This window comes from Tursiops truncatus, chromosome 4 (assembly GCF_011762595.2).
Source record: "Tursiops truncatus isolate mTurTru1 chromosome 4, mTurTru1.mat.Y, whole genome shotgun sequence".
NCBI lineage: Eukaryota > Metazoa > Chordata > Mammalia > Artiodactyla > Delphinidae > Tursiops > Tursiops truncatus.
This window is the reverse complement of record NC_047037.1, coordinates 90,904,527-90,929,995: the sequence shown is the minus strand read 5'-3', so window position 1 is coordinate 90,929,995 and position 25,469 is coordinate 90,904,527. Positions and strand designations below refer to the sequence as shown.

The window sequence follows — 25,469 nt, the reverse complement described above, 5'->3', positions numbered from 1 at the left end:
GTATTTTTTAAATAAAGCTACATGGTGTAACACCATGCATATTCTTCTGCATCTTACTTTCTTTACTCAGTGTTACTTTACATTACTTCAACTTTTTTCATTCAACACTGTAAGATGTGTTTCTGTTGATATGGTTTATTTGAAATACTGTGTAGTATTTATTCCATTTTCCCATCTTCCTGATTATTTATTTTCAGTATTTTATTTTCAGTTTGTTATTAACCATTGCCTCTTCCCAGTTGGTTATTATTAATATTACTAGTAATAGTAGTAGCAGTAGTAGTAATGGTCAATGATTATGTAAATTTACAAACATCTTCATCAATTCTTTTGCACATTTCTCCTACAACCCACTCTTTGTTTTGGTGTCAGTTTCCTGGTTAGTAAAGTACATTTTGAAAGTAATAAACTGTCAGAGTCTTTGACTGAAAGTATTATTCTACCTCTCTCTTAACTGAGTTTATGGCAATCATTTTACTCAGCACAGGATATTATTTCATTGTTCTCTGGGAAAATTTTTACTTTTACCCTAATTATTATTTTTTTATGTATCTTATGATTTTTTTCTGAGATATTTTCAAGATTTCTATATTGTTGGGACTTCCCCGGTGGCACAGTGGTTAAGACTCCACACTCCTAATGCAGGGGGCCAGGGTTTAATCCTAGGTCAGGGAACTAGATCCCACATGCATGCTGCAACTAAGAGTTCTCATGCCACAGCTAAGGAGCCCACATGCCGCAACTAAGCAGCTGGCGAGCCGCAACTAAGGAGCCTGCTTTCTGCAACTAAGACCCAGCACAACCAAATAAATAAATAAATATTTTTTTAAAAAAGATTTCTATATTGTTGATGTTCTATATTTCTTAAACTCAAGAAAATCTGGGCCTTTTTGTTTTCAATACTGCCTCTCACGTTTTCTCTTACAGAATTTTATCAGACACACGTTGGACACACTGGATCTATCCTCTATGATTCAAAACTACTTTTTTGTGTGACCTATAACTTTATCTCTTTGAGCTATATTTTCTATGAATTTTTTTCAAGCCCACCTTCTCTTGGTCTATTTTTTCAGTGGAACATATCAACTAACAGTCTTTAAAATGTAGTTTTTTTCTTTGTTACTTCTAAATTGAGGGGCTATATATTTCCTTTCTGAATGTTGAATTTGTTCCTACCTTAAACTTGGCTCTTCTTTCCCACAGCTTAGTACTTTCATTGTGATTTCTATATTTTTTTAAATTGTCTTAATCATTTACCATTTGAGTATTCATATTTCATTTTAGATTGTAATATTGTTTCCATTTCTTGGTGTTAGTTCCTCTCTTTGTTGCATCTACCAAGTAGCCCCTAAGGTGATAGTTTCCTCATCTGTTACGCACTTTTTTGAAAGGGAGTTCATTTTTAGTAAGACTCTTTGGCCTCTGGGGAATCTGAAGTGCTCTGACATGTAGAGTCATTTATTTCCTTTGTGGCTATAGGAGTTTCAGTGGTGCAGTAGCCAGAATTCTAGATGACCCCCATGACCTTTTTCTCCTGATGTTACCTTATGATTATATTACATGTGATGCTCAATGTATATGCCAACTTTGCTAAGATTTAGTCCCCAGTTATTCAGTGAAAGAGTAATCTAGGAGTTGCTCTGAAGGTATTTGTAGATGTGATTAAGTCCATAATTAGCTGACTTTAAATTAGCAAGATTATCCTAGGTAGTCTGGGTGGGACTGATTTAATCAGGCTAAAGGTCTTAAGAGCAGAACTGAGACTTCTCAAAAGAAATTCTGCCTGTGGACAACCGTTCCAGCCTGCCCTTCCTGCCAAACTGTCCAATGGATTTCAGACTTTCCTAGCCAATCCCCACACTCATATATGCCAGTTCCTAGCAATAAATCCCTTAATATACATCTCTTCTGTTTCTCGGGTTGAACACTGACATATTGGCAAAGAATTTTTTCAGATGTAATTGAAGAAAAGGAACAAGTACCCCAACTCTACATGTACAAGGAACTTAATTCTGCCAAAAACCTGAATGAGCCTCAAAGCAGATTCTTCCTCAGGATGTCCAGATAAGAGCTCAGCCCAGCTGACACCTTGATTCTGGCCTTATATGACTGTAAGCAGAGAACCCAGCTCGGTCTGCCAGGTCTTTTAGCCTAGAGCACTGTGAGTTAATAAACAGGTATTGTTTTAAGCCACTAGGTTGGTGGTAATTTGTTACACAGCAATAAAAAACCAATAGTAGTGTTTTGGACCAGTATTTGTTTTGATTACTTAGGTTAGCATTCCATACCATGGATAGTGTAATGTGAACTTCATCTACTTATGAATGACCAGGCTTGAGTTTAAATTTCTGGTGTGTGACTATTTGCACCCTTAGTCTCTGGCAGGCTGCATTCTTTCTTGTAGTTTCTTTAGTCAGTGGTGGATGAAACATGACTAATTCTGTTTTTATGAAGCAGGCAGCTCTTGGCTTTATGAACGATCTCAGGTCCAGGTCCACTTACCTATTTCAGAATTTCTACAATTAATCTTTAAAAAATCTCTTTCATACAATACTTTTAAGGGCTAGTCTGAGGCTCCTTTAGATAAGGAATGGATCTAGAAAGAATTGAAAATGCAGAAGTAGTTTTTCTTACAGCCAAAGGAAAAAAAAAGATAAGTTTCTTTCTCAAAACTTCCAACGTAAACATATAATTATAATTATGAGAAAAACCAGGATCAGGTGGTAGAATGAGACTAGAATACAGTTTTACAATCACCGGATTCCTTGGAGACAAATATTTCAGAATTTAGCACTTTTTCAATGTGACAAAGGTAAGGCAGGGCATTTACTATATATTACATAATATCCCTTCTAAGCCTGGGTCAGTGTCCTATGATCAAAGACACTGGGATGCAGTATATCAATATTCACACTAAGTGGAAAAATGAAGAACTTCATATAAGTTCACGTGAAGTTTCACTGCTATTTGGTTCATGTTAGGGCAGAGTTTACCACCAAACAAATTAAAATAAATTCTAAGATTTGGGAGCTCTTAGATTTTGGAATTTTAATAAGGGACTGTGTGTGGGTATAAATATTCAGTGGAAAGTGTTTTTAGGAGTGAAAAAAGGGATGCTAAAAATTGGGATAAAAATAATATTCTTCCATAAATAATAAAGAAAATCTCCACAACAGGGCTTTCCAGATAATTATAGATTTTTTGAGAGCCCTTGACTAGACATACTAGTTTTACACAGGCTTAGCACTTGGTGTTTTAAACCTGCCCTTTTAAATTGTGAATTCCACCTGGATAGAAATATAGCCTACCACTATTAATACTAAATAGATATTGTACCGTCAAAAAGCAACCAAACCATCAGATTCTTTGGCCATATGCTATCTCACAGATCCTCTGAATTCTGTTTTCCTTGGGGATAACAGCAATGTTTGTTCGTAATTGGACACTGTCATTCTAAAGGGGCCCTACACCCACAGATGCCACCATGGCTGACAGGAATCTGATTTACAGCTTAGTAAGAAAAAAAAAAAAGTCATTTACTTCTTTTGTTGCTCTGCAAAGGCAATTAGACAAGAGCGGAAGCTGCATATAACTCTGGAACAATGCTGAATGGGGAGTGTGTGTGTGTTTGTGTGTGCACGTGCCTGTGTAGCATTTTAAAGCAGGTGTAAATAAATAATCTTTTCATTTATTTTAATTCTTTCAAAGAAGCTGACACTAGGAAAATAAGAAAAGAACAGTAGAGAGCTTTGTAAAGGAGAACAGTTGTCATCAATCTCTGCTTTTCATTCCTGTCACCTTTAATTCCAGGATACATTGTCATGTCTTAAGTGATCCTCCATTCAAACTCTGTGTTCAGAGTATTTGCAATGACAAAAAGCTTAAATCTATGACATCTTGATCTACTACTAACAGTGTCTGTCACAATTCAAATAAACATTTACCTCTTGTGCTAAATGATTTTCTTGATAATCTCTGGCCTTTGTTCTGACTTTGTTCTCCTGAGGCTGTTTTCCTTAATCTAACTACACCAGCTGAGAGATCAAGGACTGGTTCTTCTTTCAGCCAACAGAATATAAAACATTTCTATTAAAACAGCTTTTGAAATCACTCCTCCTCTACTTTTACTTAGTTTCTCTTATCACCTGTGCTTTCAGTTAAGAAAAGTTAGTTGTCATCCTCATAGGTGACAAATCGATGAAAGTACTGATGATGACAGCCATGGGCTGCAGTAGGAGTTAATTATGCCCTGGTACATGTCTTTCATTAAGGTGCTATTCCCTTCACCAGAGCCCTCAATAAAGCACTTCTCAAAGGGCCCCTGAGAAGTCTGTGCAGGGAGAAGCTGTCTATCAGGCAGTTCCGGGAGGGATGTAGTGCTGCATCCTGTGAGGTGGCATTAATGAGGCTGAGTAATGCAACTTGACAAGGCCTGATGAATGGGACTCTCTGGGGAGATGGTCTGACAAAGGTAGGCTCCGTGACAAGCATAGTTTTCTAAACAATGTGAGGCTTCATTTATCAGTTGATTGGTTATGAAAAAGATCTAGTTCAAAAAGAGGATTGGGATTTAATGAAGAAATTGTCTTCAGTGGTTAAAAGCAATATGAGTTGATGGTATTAACCAATGATCGGTTTATTGGTAATTCTGCTTTTCATCCTGTGACATCAGAGAAATCTCTGGCTAGAGAGCCTCACTAAGAAATTGCTTAATGGCAAATCAGAGTGAAAAAATGGTACCTCTGGACTTAACATTTTTGTGGCTCTCAAATATGTCTAGATATGCCAAAGGTGGGAACTGATACCATCTAATAGCTTTGCTTCTAAAATATGCTCTATCACCACCATCTTGACTATAATGTTTTATATCTTCAGGTTAGAAGAGTCTTCCGGATTTCTTTTTTATGCCCCATATCTAATGAATAGAAGCTTTGAAAGACAACTTGAAAAGGGGTACTCCTTACTGGTTTTTTCCTACATTGGAAACTAGAAACTTAACTATAATAGTTGCATTGGTTTTACTAGATAAGATATGTTTAGTAACGGAGATTAAAGGTATTTAAATTAAGACGTGTGGAGATGACAATATTTTGTTGAGGGAGATTACGAAATACTCACACAGAATGAAGTAAAGATAAAGAGTTAGTATACCAGATTTGGATTTCAGCCTTGAGTTCCTCTCTTCTGAGCAACTGACAACAACCCTTAACCACTGCACTTCATGAAGCAGTTCTTATTAGAACATTGCCTTGTTCCACATCATTTATGTTGGGATGTCAGCTTCTTATATTTCTAGGCCCTTGTTATAAAGGTTTTTGTATGACTGTAGTTTTTCAAGTCATTGGTTTTGGTACCCTCACATATGCTTTGCACAATGTTGGCCCTGGGTCTGTGATGTAGCAGCTCTCTATTAACCTGTGCGCTCCATCCCTGTCTAGTGGTGGCTTTGTTCTCTTTGTGGTATCAACATCATCACCTTCACTATTATTACTACTAATTTTGGTGGAACGATAGAGGAAGATATGTTTGTAAAGTCTCCATTTTCTTGAAGAATGAGAAGGAAAGAGATGCACAATTACCAGGAGGCATGGAAGCAATGAAGTTTTCTATGCAACACTGCTAAATATATCCATCTTGCCCTCCTTCCCCACAGGCAAAAGTAGGATTGGCACTACTGCAGTTAATTTCTAAATTCTGTATACTGTCTTCAAGCCAATCCCATGCTTGAAATAACATGATCTACTGATAGATATACAGCTGTCTCTCTAAAACAATTCCCAATTCATTTGCAAGTCAACTAATCCTTTGTCTCATTTTGCTTCTATTTTGAGGCCCCATTTGTGTCTGGAAGAAGTTTTTGAAATATGAAGATGATGATAATCATAATATGCTTTTGTGAAGTTCAAATTCTACAAGTTCTTTCATTAACATCACAGAATTCATCTCTTATAATAGCTAAAGGGAGAGAGTTTCAAATCTACAAATACAGAGAAGAGGTGAGTTGCAGAAAGTAAGCGAGAATTTACAAAGAAAATTCATATAGTTCTGAGTTTAAGTATCCTGATTAATCTACACAACTACATTAAATTCTTTCAAACCTGAATTTAAGCCTCTAAACAAGTATTTCATTACATGGCTTATCCTAAATTCTCCCTAACGTTAATGAAATCTTTGAATCTTGTAAAACATGTGAAATTCAAATGCAGTGTTCACAGTGCCATGTCAGTGTCTCTCTTCATTTTTTTATGGTAGTGTAGAAGGTTTGGCACCTCTTCTGGGCTTGTCTAATTACTGCTTGCTCTTGGCATTTGGCTCCGTTAATCTCATTTTATTTCCTTCTACAGAGTATCCCAGATAGAGTAGGGTTATTTTGAGATCTTTACAGTGAATAAATGAAATTTTTCTTAAGTGGCTGCTATCACTTCTAAATCAAAGCCTTCTTTTTATGTCATTGATAAAAGAAACACATTATGCCAATTTAAAAGCAATGTCAATTTAGCAATTGTGTGTGTGTGTGTGTGTGTGTGTGTGTGTGTGTATGAATGATGGGCCAGATAAGATAAAGAGAAGATAATCTCTGGGTGGAAGATTCCTGAAGTCAAAATAATTTTTCTTTATTATAGTGGTTTCTATAAACTTTAATAGTACTCTTTTTCATTATTTATTAAATGTATTTCAGGAGTTCATATGAAGGATAAACACAAAGCAAAACCTGTATAGCTCAAACTACCCCAAAGAAGACCACTGTATGACTTTTTGTTAATCTCTCTGAGTTTTATCATATGCTACCATGATACCCACATGAAAATCTTTAGAGGTGGAGACTTGAAGTACAGAAATAGAATGTGGAGATAGACATAAAATCACCAACTTCATACCCTACTATCTGCAGTGTCTGGCATTAAACACATACACATACATCCACATCCACTGAAAGTTGGCCTTTTCAAATTCTAAAACTTTTCCCTTGTACCAAAATGATTAATTTTGATAAGTGCCCAAATGTTTATATGAGTTATAGAGTAAACAGAAAATGTTTGAAAATAGGAAAAATGTCTATATGTTGTCACAACTGAGCTTTTCTAAAAGAATTTATTCACTCTTTCCCGGGCCATTCATGGAGAAGCAAAACTCAGTAAATGTAGGGGCACATGTGGATTTGTTATATAACTTTGGAATCATAGAAAATAGTTTTCCATTTTTTCTGAAATATTTAGCTCAGAGACGTGCCGATTAACATAAATAATCTAAATTTAAGACATGTAGATATTTTTTGGTAACTTGTTAGTTTTGAGGAAAAATTAACAACGAATTAGATAGTTGAACATATATACATGTGCACACGTGCACTGAATTTCAGTATACTATGTTTTTTGCTGATTAACTTCTGAGGCAAGTAATTTCAAAAGGTTTCTGTCTTAATATTCTGGGCATCTAAGGTTAATTATTTCATAGACAGAGCTATTATAAAGTTGTGAAATTTCACAAACTATTATAGTAGTGTATATATCATGTATGGTACATAACCATGTAATACAATCCTCAGTATTCCAGTATAGAAAACAATGGGAATTCTAATCCTGTGACATATATTTTGCTAGTGTGAACTAGTACAAAGAGGGGGTGGGGCAGTAGGTATGGCTAAAACAGTAATGCGAAGAGATTGAAAAAGTCCAAAACGATATATAAAATGAAGCAAAATTCACATCTAGACCATTTCAGCCATTTTTACGTTAAAATATCATTGTTTCTGCAAGGAGGAAAGGTATGTTATTTTGGAGGCTTCCCCTACATTCAATTTAATCTCTTCTAGGTACCGATTTTGCTCCTCTGACAGCACCACCGCGCTCATTATGTTCCTCAAGTCATCAAGCAGAGGTTAGGAGAGAGGAAGCCTGTTCCCTGAAGCAATTTCTTTCAGCAATGCTGCTAGAGCACAGCTCAGAATTATCTTTAATATGAATGAGAAGCTGGAGCCACTTGAATAGGCAGATGGAGTTTTGTTTTCCCCCCCAGACCATGAACTTGTCAGCTTCTTTTTTCGAAGAACATTCATCATCCTGGTTGCTGTTTTGTCTAACCTTGTTCTGCCATTCTTTCCAATTACTCAGTTTAGTTTATCCATTCCAGGTTAGCTAATTGGCTTTGCTTAGCCCTCCTTTTCACACATTTCCATCCCATTCCACATGTAATTCAAGTCCCATTAGCTCTCACTTCATTTAAACCAACATAGGGCTCATGGGAGTAGTAGGACTGTTGGAAGCAGGTGCAACTGGCCAGATGGCTGCCTTGCCAAGAGGGCAAAGCAGACTGAGCAGCGCCCTTGCCAAATGCAGACTGTCAGGCTGAGACAGCTAAAAGGGTTAGCAGAGGGCTAAACATGGATTTAATTGCTATAGTTCTTCTGCTACTGGTTCCCTCTTAGACTCCAAATGCATATTCTTTTAAGGCTTAAAGCCAACTTTAAGAAACAATCAAGTTGCGTATAAAACAACAGGCACCCACCACTATAATGTACGCTGCCAGGACATTGCTTGGTTCTATTTCAAAAGAAGTAAGACCAGTTCTAGAGCTTATTTGGGTGCTAATTTGCTTCTGTGAACATCTATTTTCATGCCATATTTGCTACTCCCTAAGACTGTCTCATGGTTTTTAACTCAGAAGGCACCCATTCTGAACCTTGGATTACCCCCTGGTCTGCTTTCTCCTTTATTGGCCAGGGCTGCAGAACAGAAAGTCATGTGGATCTTGCCTACTGCAAATTCATGGTATCCAGTATCAAACAAGCTCTAGCCCAGTGGGTTTATTTTTTTCTTTTTTTTTTTCAGGATATTCCACAAAAAATTTTTAAATGCTACCATTAAATCCAGATTCTGCCTACTTCACTTTTGCAAAGATGACCTGGACCTCTATTTCTTATTATCTGTTAGCCACATATTCCTCCATATTTGACTTTGTTTCACATGATTCTAATAATATTGTGTGTTTAAGGGACATCATTTGCCTGGTAATTTCCAACCCCAGTTATTTTCTATCTTCAGTCTCCACTTCCCTGAACTTGAAGCAATGAACACTAAATCCATGTAAATCACCATATTTTATTTTATGAGATTTTACTTTTTTTATTTGGGCTTTTGAAAGAGCATATTTTTGATTTCCATTTAATCCTCTGGTCCCATCTTGTCCCTTTTTTCTTAATGCATTCTGTTCATCTGGGTGTTATTCAAGACTCTATTCCATCCTCTAGGTTATTTCTATTTCATTTTCCACAGCAAACTGACTATGCTGCATTCCACAGTAACTCCCTATTGTGGCTCAATTTCCAAGCACTAACCCCAATCACAAGTTTTTATTTTAGCGGATTTTAGGACTAGTAGATTTTTAGGACTGGCTCCACAGTTTTGTTTTGTTTTTTTTCAGTTCTATGAGTTCAAGGGCTATTGTTACCAAAATATTCTTTATTCTCAACTTTTTCAGTTCTACTGCTAAACATTTTGGTCTGAACTATAATTAACATATCCTTGAACTATTACAATGGATTCTACCTAAAAAGGATTGACACTAAAGACAACAGAAGCTAAATATCATGTCATATTTACCATGTGGTAGATATCCTTCTAGTTGATTCAATGAATATTGTCATTCAACCTTAACAATATCCCTATGAAGTATTATTATCCCTATTTTAAAGGTGATAACATTGGAGTACAGAGAAATTATGCAGCTTGTCCATTATTATAGAACTATTGCAAGCTGGGACTTGAACCCAGGATTTCTGAGAAGGAACAACTATGCTATAATGCATCTACTTTCCTTCTTTGTCTGCTCTCCTCTGAATAACATGATTTTAGAACAATAGAGGACATTCCTGGCTTAAAAGCCTCCAGAAAAAAAAAAGAAGAAGAATCCCAGCTTAACAAAATACTATCCACACAAATTCATATGCACCTATCTCACTGGACTCCTGGTTTTCTTTGTAGCCTTCTCAGCCCTTCCTTAGAATTTTGATATCAGTTATATATCTGGGACTCTGGGTTTACCCTTAGAAACAATTGGTTATAAAGGAGACAACAGATCAATCTTTAGAGGGAACACAACTACGAAGGGTGAATTTTTCCTCAAATAAAGGATCCTTGTTTTAAAGTATATGGCTAAAAATAGTTATATTTTTTATCTTGAATTCACCAATTATATTACCTTGCCCCAGCACCACAATTTCATTTTTTTTAGTCTGTTAATCTCTTACATTACCAATTTTATAGTGTCATTCTGTTTTAAAAAATGTCACCTCCCTCCCTGCTTCTTGAAGGATAAAATTCAGTGCTGGCCTATCACTCAAAACCACCTGCAAACTATGTATAACTTTCCCTCTATTATTCTCCCAATATACACTAGCCACCTTAACCAGAGTATTCTTGTCATTTTCCTAATAATGTGTCTTTTTTCACTCTAGTCCAAAAATCTGGTATGATCCCATCTCTGTATGTTGAAATTCTACTCGTTTTCTAAGAGTTAGATCATGGTTTTATGCTCTTCATCCCTTAGCCAAAAATAAGCTCTTTCATTTCTCAATTCTCATTGTACTCTGTAATTCTCTTATTGCATTATCATATGGTGGTTTGACTTTTTGTTTCCTCTTTATGTACTTTTCTTATCTTTGCTGGAAAATTGTGAAACATTAATATAAAGGGTCAGCATCGCATGCTTCTTTGTATTTTACAAGAAATGCTCAGTAGATGTTTATTGTTGATACTATACATAATAAGTGATATCATTAGTATCTCAGTTAATAATATGCTTTGATGAAAATTCCAAACCTGCCATCCGCATGATGTTAATAGCTAGCAATTAAGGAATTCCAGGGATAGCATTGGCACATTGTATGGTATTTAATTTCATCCTTCAAACAACCGACATGGTAGGTATCCTGACTCTTATTTTATAGGTGAGGAAACTAAGTTTCAAGGAGGTTAAGCACATATTCAAGATCCAGAGAGAAAGTGTCAGAGTTCAGGCATTCCTGACTTCAAAGCCACATTCTGCCGGTCTTCTTTTTCGCATCCATACAATTTTTCAATGAGACTCATTGAAATATCTCCTAGACTAAATCTTTCTTCTGTGTTCCCACTTTTACCTCCTAATTCTAATCTCTCATCAATCCATGTGTTTATTTCTAGAATATGCTCTTAACTAATTGCTTCCCTACAAAATTTCCAGCATTATATACTGATTGTTATACACAATACCTTGACTCATTTTCCTTAAAATTTTCTACTTTCATCATATTTTTTCCTAGTCAGCTAGCTATAAAATAAGCTTGAATAATTTTTTCAATAATCAATTTTGCTACATCTAAAATGGGAATAATAACATAGTCTGTCTCATAAAGTAGCAAGTATGAAATGGATGCTAAAAGCACGCTCTGCTCACACAGTAAGCATTTAATACATTTTAGTTTTTATTATCATGTACATCAAATTTTAGAACTGCCATGTCTAACATCATTTTACAGAGAAAGAAAATGAGATGCAGATAAGAGATTTGCCTAAAATCAACCAGAAAGTTAGGATTAGGTCTAAGAGTAAAATCCTGACCCAACACTAATTTTTTTTTTTTACTATACAAAAATTGCTTGACTCACCTTACCTACCTATTTTCTTTCTCACTATCTGTCATGTATCCCTTGCTTCACATCACAATATGTTCATCTGTACAATTTAATTGTGTTTGCTTTGAAAGCCTTCTAAAGCTATTTTAGTTATCAGTTCTCTCCGACTCTCAGGTCCTATTCAAATAACATTTGCTTTAAGATATTTTCCACAAAAACTTCAGGTCATACATACCTTTCTATGCTTAACTTTCTCTGAGGTTTACTTTCTACATTTTTCATTTATCATAAAATTATATCATACATTGTACGTCCTATAAATGTTTCGTAGTGTGTGATACTGATTTTAATTTTACATAAGGAACTTTTAACACCCCAAGCTGGCTGAAGCTAAAAGGATTATTGCTGTCCTGCCTTGATGAGACCGTCTCACCATCATCACGACAAGACTTGGTTTGTTATTCCACATGTCATTCCAGACTATTTTGGAGCAGGCATATTTGAGTTTCTGGGCTTTTATATGAATATGTGAGAGATATTTTTTCAATATTGTTTTTTACAACTGTTCAAAAGCCAGACTTTTGAGTTCAGAGTTGTCATCAACTTTCTCGCTGAAGTGCAATTTACTGCCTTTCCTAACTTGCTACTTCTCTAGAGATCTGTGTCACACTGATGCATGAAAATGTTTGTCCTCCAAAATATATTTTCCAAAGTGGCCCAAGACAGCTGCCAGATTTCCCAGGATTTTTTTCTTTCCCATCTTATTGTACTGCCCCCATATTTCCTTTCTTCATTTTATCTTTGCCTGAGCCAGTGGAAGAGTTATAAAAACTACCCTGGAGTTTGGGGCAATTTCCAGCTCAAGTTATAAAAAGAATCCCCCCTCTTTTTGTGAACAAACATCTCTCTGATACCTTCAAGTAATGTCTTTCACCATATTCCTCAGAGCTTTGTTGATTAACCATTTAATGCTGACTGTGGGTCAGCCCAAGACTACATTGTCAATATAAGCTGAAGGAAAGTCATAATAGTTATTACTTATGGTAAAACACATTCCATTTTCCATTTATAGACCCATTACTTTCATCTGTAAATGGCTGTAAGAACTTGTACATTTATTTTCATTTTCTGCCTATCCTAGCTCTTGGAATAAGAAAGTCTTCAAGTTTTGAATAAGAGCATTAAATATTAGCATTATCTTTCAGTAGTGGAATTATGGGCAATTATATAAAGTATTATATGATATTTTTAAAATAAATATGAAGTGATTTTACAATCAGAACAAAGCTATTTTAATTTAAACAAGGCTTTTCAGTGTTATTATCTAGTTGAAGTAGTATTTCATGTTATACATTTTAAATGTATCTCCATGTTTTTTTCTTGTTGCAATATTTTTAAAGGTATCTTCTTGTACAATATTTAATATATTAGCATTTGTTAAAATTGTTCATTTTCATCACTTTTACTCATAGCAGGATAAGGCTTGGAAATTTTAAACAGAGACATTTTTATGGCCACACTGTTTTATGGTTCCAAGACACCCCACTAATTACTCCAATGTCATCCGCTGCCTAATAGGAAAAGTATTTAATGTCCAGGAAAAAATCCATTGAACTCTCCCACAGATACTTTTTAATTAATGGCAGAGAAACATATTCTGAAATCAGGACTTTCCACTGCAAAAGTAGATGCTTCACAGAAAAAACCTGATTTTTAATTTCTTAAATCTTGACTATTAGACATAGACAGAATCGGAAAGAACGTAGGATGCATCCTAAGAATTAGATCTATCCTAGAAGGAGATAAAAGTTTGACTTGCCTATGAAAGAAGGTTGATTTGAATAGTAAAACTAAGCTGAGATGGGGACCCAGTGTCCAAATTTCCAGGCCAAGACTTAGAGGAGCAAATGTATTAGAAACTCTAAGAGGTTAAAGGGAATCCAAGAGCACAGAAAGCATCTCAGAGCAAAGACCGGAAAGACTACTAGCTCCTTAGACATATTCCTCTTCAACTGAGTTGATAAAGTAGTGGAATTGCAAGTGCTGAGAGATGGGAATGGTGAGTGGGGTCACAGGCAACATGTTATTGTCAGCAGCACCCATTGTGGGGAAGGGAAACACCTGAATTGTATCTATAACATTTGAGAGAACCTTGAAAGTGGCTGAAAGAGAGCCACCAGGTTCAGAGCAGATTCAGAGAGTGGATGTAGAACAAACTTGGACACCACATGTAGCAACAATGGGTGCAAATATATGACAATGGGAACCAAGTGGGATGGTACCGTCAGTGGAGGGTAGTGTGGATAGAGGACAATTCTGGATCCATGTTCCTCTAATGCAAGAGTCATATATAATCACTTCCAGAGAGCTCCACCCAGGAAAATGCTAAGTTAACTGAATGCTACTAAGTGTTAAACTTGATATGACTGAGTTTACCTTGGATAGGTAAGATTAATGCTGTATCTCTGGAAATGTCAGCTCTGGAAAAATAAAACAGCTTTGTTCAATTCATTCGTGACCACAGAAACAGATTTACAGTACATCTAATGTAGCTGAAACTCCAGAGCCTCTCACTTGCTCAAGCTTCTTCCAAAGCTCAGCTCTAGCAATGCTTTTGTAAAATATGCAGAAGTAGATTCTAGCCACAATTGTATAAGACAACTGCCTCTTTCCACTCTGACTTTCCTTTGAGCACACTTCCCCTCATGTCCCGGAATCCAATTAAGGGTAAATTCAACTAAGTGGAAATTTCACTGGAGATACATTTAATTTGGGCTTAATGAGATTTATGTATGTGGTTCACATTCCCTTCCATGAAGGGTTGAGTTAGTGTTAGCCTCCCATGGTGCTAAAGCACATGAGTCATGCATGGTTATGCAGTGGTCATGCGTGGTGCATGGTTAGGAGTCAGGCTGTGAGATGAATGAGTCCTACAGTACCAAGCACTAGAAATATGTGGGCTATGGAAGAGAAATAGGTTTTGGATGTGGTATGTGAGAACTTCTCCCAATCATCAGATATGTAAACATTTAAGTAGAAGACTCAGTTCTCCCTCATGCTTATTCAGTGAAAAACTTCTTTTTATTACTGCACATATACCCAATAATACAATATCTATTACTATAAATGCACAATAAATAGCTCTTTTCATTTGATTACATAGAAGTGATTAGAATTCCTAAATTTTTAGAGAACAAACCTGTAGTTGTACCATGGAGTATGTCAGTGTGTAAAGAATCGTGTATTTTTCATCCTTTTGTAATAAACTGCACCTTAGCATTACATTTCTCAGTGAGTTGTAAAACTGAAACTTTTCTAAACTATCAATAATAAAACAAACTTATTTCTGTCATTCTAGACAAGAGCCTGAGTTTTCTTCTATACGCTCTACAGAAAATGGTATAAAATCATTAATGTATGAAGAGGCTATAAAAAGTATACAGCCAAAATTTTAGGGAAAAAAAGTGTCATAGTTGTATGTCAGTTTATTAGTAGAAGTGTTATTATTTTCCTGAATTTTATAATGCCTGTGGCATGTATCAACTTTAAATTTTTTTAATTTTGTGAATTTTTTCTAGTTTTAAATAAATATTTATATATCCAACTTTGTATTTCGAATTTTGTATTGTTTTCTTCTCAAATACCCCTATTCCCAATTATATACATTTCACACCCTCTAAACCTATGACCAGAAATATCATCATACTTTTTAATGATACTTGAATACAAGCTCCATGAGAGCAGGAATTGTATTTCTTTTGTTCACTGTCCTATATCAAAATCTATACAGGATCTGAAATATAAAAGGTACTCAATCAATATTTATGAAATGAATACAGGTCACTGTTTAAACTCTGTGTTTCCAAGCTGAAGTAGTCTAATGTTTTATTTGTTCTTATTCAGTAGACTTGCTCTACCCAATTTACTGTATTAAATTTTTCCCACAAATATCATGATGTTTTCATAAAAAATTGTAAAAAAAATTCCTTGCAAAATTCTAGTATTTTAAAAAGAATTTACTTTCTGCGGTAGTGATGGATTCAGTTGAGAAAATGTGTAAACAGGAGACACCCAGGAAAGTACAAGGTGAGGGAAAAAGATAAAAGAAAAAACCTAAAGACAAAACAGGACAGATTATTACAAGAGGCATGAGAAAGGTGAGAAAGAACAAGAGTTGAATATGGAAAGATGGCTGAACTCAATTTTCCTTTCCACTTTAAGAGAAACTCAAAAAGAATATTAAAAAAATCAGCTTTGACATTTATCCAAATGACCAATGTATGTTATATTCTACAGATAGATGTTTGAAAACTATCATCTTTAGCTTTAAATAATATTTACTGAGTGACAAAAATACCCTGAGGGATAAACAGTTAAAATGATAGGCCAGCTCATTTTATGCAGAGGTGAAAAGAAGCATGAACCACATGTTGCAAAATTGAAACGCTAAAGGAAGCTGTGATGTGTGGGAACCGGGCCAAAACTGAGCTCGATAGACCAGACTCAACAAACCATGGAGATTTCAAATTTGGAGGCTCTGATATTATGATTTAAGAGAGCTTTAAGCTTTAGAATAGTAGCTCCCATTTGTCCAGCTCTAATTTGAGATTATGCTCTTGAATATGTTTCTTTTTGTAACAGTGATGATATTAGATGCAAGCTCATACAAATAACAAAACTGATTATTTAAAATTTAAAAAAACGACTTTTTAAATTGCTAGAGTACATTGGTTCATTCCCTTCTCCTACCTGAGGCTTCCTGAAGTTACTCTGCACTTCAGTGTATCACTCTCTTGGTGCCAAAGAAGTGTCCATATTGCTTTATCGGATATGGCAAAATTAGTAAAGTTGTATGTGATTGATGGAATTTTAGGAAGTTCTTGAATGACCTACTGTCCATCTCCAGTCAGTAGCATCACTAAGAGGGTTCTATTCAGAACTGGTACTAGGGGAAATTGGTGAGTTTATATTTAGTACCTACTATAATCCAGGAACAACTTATTAGAGTTGTGTCCTCATGATGCTCTTGGGTTACCATAGAACCATTCTCTATGTATTTGGAATTCATTTCCTCTTTTCAAATTTATCTGACTTATGTTCATTACTTAAATGCCATACTGCCCGGCGAACTATCAAAGAAGTTTCCTCTGTAAGTTAACTTTTTTACTGTAACAGCAGCACTTATTACTTAAACTATAGGAGTGAATGATTATGGTTATTTCAGGCATTGTGTCACAGCCATAATATTATTTATGAGTAGGAAGGCTAGGTCCTTTTGATGCTCCCTAAATCATACCAGGTAATTGTGATGTCATATTGGTTGAGAAGGTGACTCTCCTTTTATTACCAATAGAAGTCATATCACTTTGAGGTATATGTTTGTTTTATCTCAGGACAAAGAAAAATTTTCCACTTAAATGGGAGACAAAAGTTTAACGACAACTTCATACAATTATTTAATTTTAAGTCATGTCAACAACTGTGAAGATATACTGAGCATCAGTTGAGTGTCATCCATTATTCTAGGCACTGAAGATACAAAGAGGTAGGCATAGTCCTTATCCTTAGATTTTTTTTTAGAGAGAGTGTGTGTGTGTGTGTGTGTGTGTCGGTGTGTGTGTTCTGGGGTGAGATGGAGTCGAGTAGCAACCAGGGCTGGGGGAGAAACAAATAAATGGATGATTATGTTGCAGGGCTATAAGCTCTATGGTGGCAAACCTGATGTGTCTCTTAGTACAGAAAAAAGGCATTATCTCATCCAGGCCAGGAGGCATGGTCTGAGTTGAGTCTTCAAGGAAAAGTAACAGTTAGCCAAACAAGGAAAAAGAGCATTCAGGGCAGAGGGAACAGTATAGGTAAAGACATGGAAGACAAAAAGCTGTGACCATTGGGAACGAGCAAATAGGTCAGTGTGGTAAAGATTATCTTGAGCTGGGATTTAAACCCACACTCTGTTTTCTACACTATGTGATGCTATACACTCCTGATAGGCTACAGCCTTGGAGTATGCAGATCTACTTAGAAAATGTACCCTTGACACCGAAGCTAATGATTATCAATATAAAACTGATGAAACTATTGCATTTAATTAATGGCTCACTATTTAGAATCCCGAATCCCTCAAAAGGACGCTAACATAAAATGTAATGAATGTAATATAAGGTAAAAGTCACATGAATTTATTTATCTATTTATTTATTTAATAAATATTTATTAAGTGCCAATTATATGTTACAAAATTGTGCTGGTGGAGAGATGCAATGATAAACAAGCTATGCCCTGTGCATCCAAACACTTGACAATATAATAACAAAAATGGTCTGCCTCAAGTCTGAAATACAAGAGACAAACAGCAAAAATTGCTCAGTATAATCCTGGCCTTATTTAATAGAAATGGGCTGTCTTGGCTGTTATCACAGGTATCCTGGTCTGTTTAGCAGTTTTATCCCTGTGGTAAAGGTGGGCATATATCAGTCTTGATACTATTTCGTAAAATCATCTAGTATATTTATATTGATTCTTTGTTCGTTAAAAAAAATCTTTATGACAGTAATTTCACTATTCCATCTAGGAATAAAATGTTTTGACAGGGCTTCCCTGGTGGCGCAGTGGTTGGGAGTTCACCTGCCGATGCAGGGGACGCGGGTTCATGCCCCAGTCCAGGAAGATCCCACATGCCGCAGAGCGACTTGGCCCGTGAGCCATGGCCGCTGAGCCTGCGCGTCCGGAGACTGCGCGTCCGGAGCCTGTGCTCCGCAACGGGAGAGGCCACAACAGTGAGAGGCCCGCGTACCGCAAAAAAAAAAAAAAAAAAAGTTTTGGCAAAATACAGGTGTATTCTGAACCTCGTGGCTGTTCTAATCCTCATTTTCACTTAATAATATTACTTTATGTCTGATCAAGCAGGAACTTGTGATTTAATGCTTACGACTATTCTCTGAGGCCTCATCACTGTGGTAGGAACTAACACAGACCAACCTGTATTGCAGACTAATACAGAGGATCAAAAATTGACTATGAGAGAGTCAGCAAAAAGGGCAGTTAGCCTTTGTTGCTTATCCAATCAGCCACTCTCTTTATCTTATATTAATTGTAGTAGGCTGTTTATTATAGATATTCAAACATAGAAAATAGCCAGAATCCACAATAAAGCCCTATGTATCCATAGTCCATCAACAATAAATATATTAGTATGTATCTCTAAAGAATGTCTCTTTAAAAAAATAAAAACCTAAAAACCGTTATTACCTAAATACTTACAATAGCTCCTTAACAGCCTTGAATACCTGCTTAAATGTTCAAAGTTCCAATTGTCTCATATATGTTATTTTTATTAACACTTGTTTGAATCAGGATCAAAATAAGGACCACACATTGCAAATAGTTGATATGTTGTTTAAATCTTCTTTAATCTATAAGGATCCCCTTCAATTTTATTTTTCTCACTCACAATTTAAATGTTGGAAAAAAGAACATAGGTGCTGATTGCATCCCTGTAGTGTCACTTGACATGTTCATTAGTCATATAATTAAATTTGCATTTGGATCTAAAGATGTCTTCTAAATTAAGTTTCTCCTACATTTTATTTTTTGAAAAGATTATTCCATAGCTGTATGTATTTAGATCTCTCTGTCAAGAGAGATAACATCTAGTCATCTTTCTTTTTGTGATGTTAACAGCTATAGATGCTTAATGTCTAGATCTAAATTACTTTTCGAAGAATCAACTTATCTTTGTAACTATGTTTGAAGGAAATATTGTGTTCTTCATATTCCTGCCAACTGAATATAGGAAAAGAAAAATGGATGCATATGGTATTTCTTCTTCTAGAAAGAAAGAGAGAGAGAGAGATCATCAATGGAAAAAAAATAGCTACTCTTAGGAATCTTATAATTGACTGGTAATATCATGCAAGTTATTTCATTGTTGCTATAGAAATCCTAATGAATAAAAGCCATTATTTTAAAACAAATGTTATAATAGATATTTTCGAGTCTCATGAGATCTCAGCACTATGAAGATTATTTTTGTAGCTTGGAAATTGTTTCTATTTATATCTGCTTACTGTAAGGTAGAAGAAAGTGAGGCATATAAGGCACCATGTCCCACGGACCCATAATTAAAGTCACATAGGAAGTCAACTGCAGAAATGAGAATGTAGCTAACACATATTTTGGCCCTATTTTACACAAAATGTTAAAATATTCCCTAAACTAATAAAAGAAGCACAGGTAGTGATGATACTGAAAAGAGAATTCAATTTAGGGCAAATGATTTTTTAAAAAAAGCTTCAAAGGATAGGTTATATTTGAAATAGACCTTGAAAAGTAACTTATATGTTGAGAGGGAGACTGGAAGGCATTCAAAATGGAAAGCAATGAAATGGAAATGGATAGTAGCCTGGTTTGGATGGAGAGTGGTGGACTAAAGATGGGTAAAAATCTGTAAATGTGGATGGAGACCATATATTAGTGCCTAAGTATACTGGGTTTGGAACTAGATACCTAGCTAGAGTACAAATTTTAGCTCACCTTCTAAGTAGTAGTGTGACTGTGTTAGTCTGGGTCTTCTGAGAAGCACATACCAAGACAGATTTAGCCATACAACAGCTGATTGAAGTAAATGCCTATGAGGGAAAATGGGAGATAGCCAGAGAAGATCAAGAAAGTTGTCAGACTATGATTTAGGTCTGCCACCTTTTAAAGAGAAAGAGAAGGAAGGAAGGACTGCAGTGTAGCTCAGGAAATTTCTACAAAATTGGTAGGGAGTCTATGAGCCAAAGTTGTTTGTTAGAAGAGTCCTGTATCTCCCAGTCACTGACTAGGAGTAGCCCTTAGGAACTGTGACTTTGGTGCACAATGGTGATGGATTTCAGAGCCCAGCAGCTGGAGCCATGGTCTGTTATGCTCCCTACCCTGAAGGATACATTTTTGTGTCTTGAGTAGCTAACTTTCTGAGTTACAGCTCCACCATTTAACAAGGGGAAATATAAATATTTATTTCATAGATTTGTTGACAATTAAATGAGCAGGTATCTATAAAGTAGAAAAAAATTATAGTTTAGAAGTTGTTTTGGTTTCAGATATGATGTTGGTGGCTTTGATGATTATGGCAAATAAATGTAAGGGTAAGAATTTTTCTTCAATTGGGTTACAAATCAAAAATGTATAAAGTCTTCTTGGCAAAAACGTGATATTTTCAAACTGTACTATAGGAATGAAAAAGCATTTATTGAGAGAGAAGTGTCAGAAGAACAGTAGGGAAAGGCACCATCATCTCATGGGATTTAGACATAAAGCAGTGGGAAGGAGAGGCTATTAGTATATACCAATCTTGTAAACAAGACATTGAATGAGGGTACCCTATGGGAAAACTGTCATATTAAATAAGGCAATATATTAGGAGGTAACAAAATCCTGAACTCAAAGGTTGGCTATAATCATGGAAAGAAAGGACAATATAAATGAAACACTTAGGAGAATTCATCTATGGACAGGATATCTAAGTAGATGTGTAAGGTTAGAGGAAAGAAGAAGCAAACTTTGTCACCAAGATTTCAAGTTTGTATCTTGGGAATGTTGATTGGGGGTAAAAAAAAAAAGAAGGTTTAAAAAAATTAAAAAGCTTGGGCTTCCCTGGTAGCACAGTGGTTGAGAGTCCGCCTGCCGATGCAGGGGACACGGGTTTGTGCCCCAGTCCGGGAGGATCCCACATGCCACGGAGCGGCTGGGTCCGTGAGCCGTGGCCGCTGAGCCTGCGCGTCCGGAGTCTGTGCTCCGCAATGGGAGAGGCCACAGCAGTGAGAGGCCCGAGTACTGCAAAAAAAAAAAAAAAATTAAAAAGTTTAAGTTTAGATATTGTCAATCGATTTAAATTTTAGATTTTTGAAATTGTGGTGTTAGCCAGTTATTCCTATCTAAAAATGAAGGTTAGCATCCTAGGAATAAGTTAGATCATCAGTAAATAGACTTGGGACTCAATAGAATAGAAATGATCTTGTGATTAAGAAAACACATATGGTCACCAAGAAAATAAATGTAGAGAATAGTGAAGCGAAACAAAGTCAGGACTTTCATTTAATTCCTGAATTTGGCTAGCAGGTAAAGCCAGGGCTTTAAAAGTTAGTAAAAGTGAGTGGAAAAGGAAAGTAAGAGGGAAGAAATAGTGAATTCAGAAATTTAGGTGGTCAATTTTGTTTCTTTTTATGGCTGAGTAATGTTCCATTGTATATATGTGCTACATCTTTATCCATTCATCTGTCGATGGACACTTAAGTTGCTTCCATGTCCTGGAATAGTAAATAGTGCTGCAATGAACATTGTGGTACATGTCTCTTTTTGAATTATGGTTTTCGCAGGCTATATGCCCAGTAGTGGGATTGCTGGGTCGTATGGTAGTTCTATTTTTAGTTTTTTAAGGAACCTCCATACTATTCTCCATAGTGTCTGTGTCAATTACATTCCCACCAACAGTGCAAGAGGGTTCCCTTTTCTCCACACCCTCTCCAACATTTAAATACCGTATGCTAACACATATATATGAAATCTGAAAAAAAAAAAAAGGTTCTGATGAACCTAGAGGTAGGACAGGAATAAAGATACAAACGTAGAGAATGGACTTGAGGGCATGGGGAGGGGGAAGGGTAAGCTGGGATGAAGTGAGAGAGTGGCATGGACATATATACACTACCAAATGTAAAATAGCTAGTGGGAAGCAGCTGCATAGTTCAGGGAGGCAGCTCAGTGCTTTGCGACCACCTAGAGGGGTGGGATAGGGAGAGTGGGAGGGAGGGAGTCGCAAGAGGGAAGAGATATGGGGACATATGTATATGTATAACTGATTCACTTTGTTATACAGCAGAAACTAACACAACATTGTAAAGCAATTTTACATCAATAAAGATGTTTTAAAAAAATAGAACAGAATAGAATAAAATAAAATAAAATAAAATAAAATAAAGAAATTTAGGAGGCAGGCCTGGGTCAGGCCCAGCCAGGGTGAGGGCCAAGGCAGAGGTGCTGGAGTGCAGGGGGTGGGCTCTGCAGGAAAGTGTGCCAGAGGGGGCATGGGGAGAGCAGGGTGCTGCGGTTTGAGCTTGAGGGTGAAGTTTGTGAAGCAGGAGGATGGGCCAGCAGTCTGAATGCCACAATGGATAACCATTTTGCTACAGCATTTGTAATTGCTTGTATGCTTAGCCCCACTTCTACCATCTATACGGCAGCCGCAATTGGCACAGACTTCTGGTATGAGTATCGAAGTCCAGTTCAAGAAAATTCCAGTGATTTGAACAAAAGCATCTGAAATGATTTTGCTAGTGATGAGGCAGATGAAAAGACATAATGATGCACTTTTCCGATATAATGGCACAGTGGGATTGTGGAGACGGTGTATCACTATACCCCAAAATACATACTAGTACAGCCCACCTGAAATGACAGAGTCATTTGATATGGTCACAAAATGCATGAGTTTCATGCTAAATGAGCAGTTCATGGAGAAATTTGTTGATCCTGGAAACTAGAACGGTGGGATTGATCTTCTTCGGACCTCTTTGGCGCTGCCAGTTCCTTTCACCTTTTGTTAGTCTAGGTTTGATGTGCTCTGAGGCTTTGACTGGACTTTGTGCTTGTATCCGCTGAAGCTTGTACCCCCACCATTGCCACAGGCATTCTCCATCTCCTTGTGGGTCTGTGTACCCTGGGCTCAGTGAGTTTCTACATTCCTGGAACTGAACTACTCCACCAGAAATTAGAGCTGCCTGAGAATGTGTCTGGCAAATTCAGATGGTCCTTTTGCCTGGCTTGCGTCTCAGCTCCCTTACAGTTCATGGCTTCTGCTCTCTTCGTCTGGGCCCCTCATACCAACTGGAAAGAGTACACCTTAATGAAGGCATATCGTGTGGCATGAGTGGGAATCTGCTTGCTTTACAATTGTCACTTTTATGATTTTTTTACATTAATATTTTCCCTTATCTCCCCGCCCAATTGTTTTTAACTTTGTGGTGTGTGTGTGTGTGTGTGTGTGTGTGTGTGTGTGTATCATTTCATCCTGAAAATTCATTTTATTTATTCACACAGATGGTTTCTTAATACTGCTAAAATTTATATGGAACCTGAGTGAGTCCATTTATCAGACAAACTAATCTAGGTTCAGAGTCCAGACAGAAAAAAATGGGTAGACTCTTGGCACAAATTTGTCAAAGAAAATTGGTAGTAAGGGGTTGACCCAAAGCAAGTTCTTCTGATGTCTGTTGGACTTCTCAGTGTAGTAACTGTATGTGTTTAACTGGAAACTCTAGTTTCTTTGGGAAACCTCTTATCATCGTCAAAACTTCTATTCACTTTGCTGTTGTAGATAGCCTGTCAGCCAGAGGTATTAGTGCTATTTTCAAGGACTTAGGCTATCTAAAAATAAGGAAATTACCTAAGATCTTTTTCCCAAAATATTGGCATATAGCTTCATCTGAGGTGAAATATCACGGTTGTTTACCTATACTGTGTCTGTTTACAAGAAAGGAAGTGTTTACATGGAATTTTAACTTTGTAACTGCACGAATTCCAGTTCAGCGAGACAAGAGGATTAACCTTATTTTACTTTTTTTTTTTAACTCTCCTTAATATGTCAATAGGACTTTCAGTATCACCAAACCATTTTGGATTTTTTTTCCTTCCCTCCTCATACACCAGGCTTATTAAAACAGTGCTTTCTTTTTAACACCACATTGGGGTCCCAGAGTAAAATTCTCCAACTGCCATCTATTTATTTCAGCTAAGTACCATAAAGAAGGTTCCACCATAATGACCCCCTGGAGCTATGAAAACTACCACAAGACCTAAAGCTTTGGCTGGTCATTAACTTCCAACTATGGTCTTTATTCCTTGTGATGAAATGATGTGCCTTTCCTTGCCTAATCCCTTCCTGGTGTGTATCAACATTATTTAATGTCTTCTAACTCAGTCATTATTTTATACATATGTCTATAAACACTGAACTTTAAAAATCTTATTTATTTATTCCATTACTGCAGTACTTGACAGATTTTTTAAAAATGTAACAGTAATTTCTTACAAAATCCTAAATCTTTCTTAAAAAATAAAAAATGAGAAGAGAGAGGAAAAAAAAAGAAATTTAGGAGGCAAATGATGAACACTGGCCAGGAAAATATTTCAAGAAAAACTTCAACCTTGGAAATCAGAATAGAAGAGGAATGAAATAAATGTGTTAGTTAAAATTGTTTAGTGATCTTTGAGACCCCAGTTTCATTAGGTACAGAATCCTAAGTATATAAAATAAGTCAACTATATGGAAGATAAGGCACCAAGGGTAAATTCATTTTCTAAGATTGCTGAAAGAAAATGGGAAGAAAGTGACAAAACAGTAAGAAGTTTGGGGGCAGCAATAATCAGAGAAGTGTGTTTGTATTTTTGTTTATTTTTCTCAGGGGGTTGTGTGTTGCTTACCCCAAGTATATTTTCAGGCAGAGGGAAAGAAAGTAGTTGTAAATGAAAAATTAAAGAAATATATGTAGATAGATAAATAATTTTACAGGACATATTTGATAAATCAAAGCCCTAGAGAAGACAGAACAATGAGTAGGATTAGAGCACAAGCGGAAGGATCAGCCTTGGTTAAAAAAGATTCTTTCTTTCTCAGAGACTGTAAAATGGAAAAGAGGGAGAAGCTATCGAGTGGTTTTAGAAATGAAAAAGTTGGATGATGAGTATGGGGAGGCTTGTGGGGAGGCTTGTGGGGAGACTTAAATTTCTCAGTAAAATGGAGGAGTAATATCATCAGGCCTTTTCTAATCAGTAATATAGTTTCCTTAACTTGGTAAACTCCACTGCCAGCTATAATGTATTG

At 36.2% G+C, this 25,469-nt stretch overlaps 1 protein-coding gene and 1 pseudogene across 2 annotated transcripts in view; one reads left to right on the top strand and one right to left on the bottom strand.

Moving 5' to 3' along the window:
• LOC109547760 (zinc finger MYM-type protein 6-like) overlaps nt 1–25,469 on the bottom strand; it is an 834,957-nt gene that overhangs the window by 79,847 nt on the left and 729,641 nt on the right. Inside the window, exon 9 of one of the 2 annotated variants that reach the window (XM_073804272.1) lies at nt 11,461–21,424. The exons of the other annotated variant lie outside the window; for it this stretch is intronic. The gene's annotated coding sequence lies outside the window, so the exon portion shown is untranslated. Of the gene's footprint in view, nt 1–11,460; nt 21,425–25,469 lie in introns of those variants that run through there. 2 annotated transcript variants of the gene reach the window in all.
• LOC109547825 (claudin domain-containing protein 1 pseudogene) lies at nt 22,704–23,516 on the top strand (annotated as a pseudogene).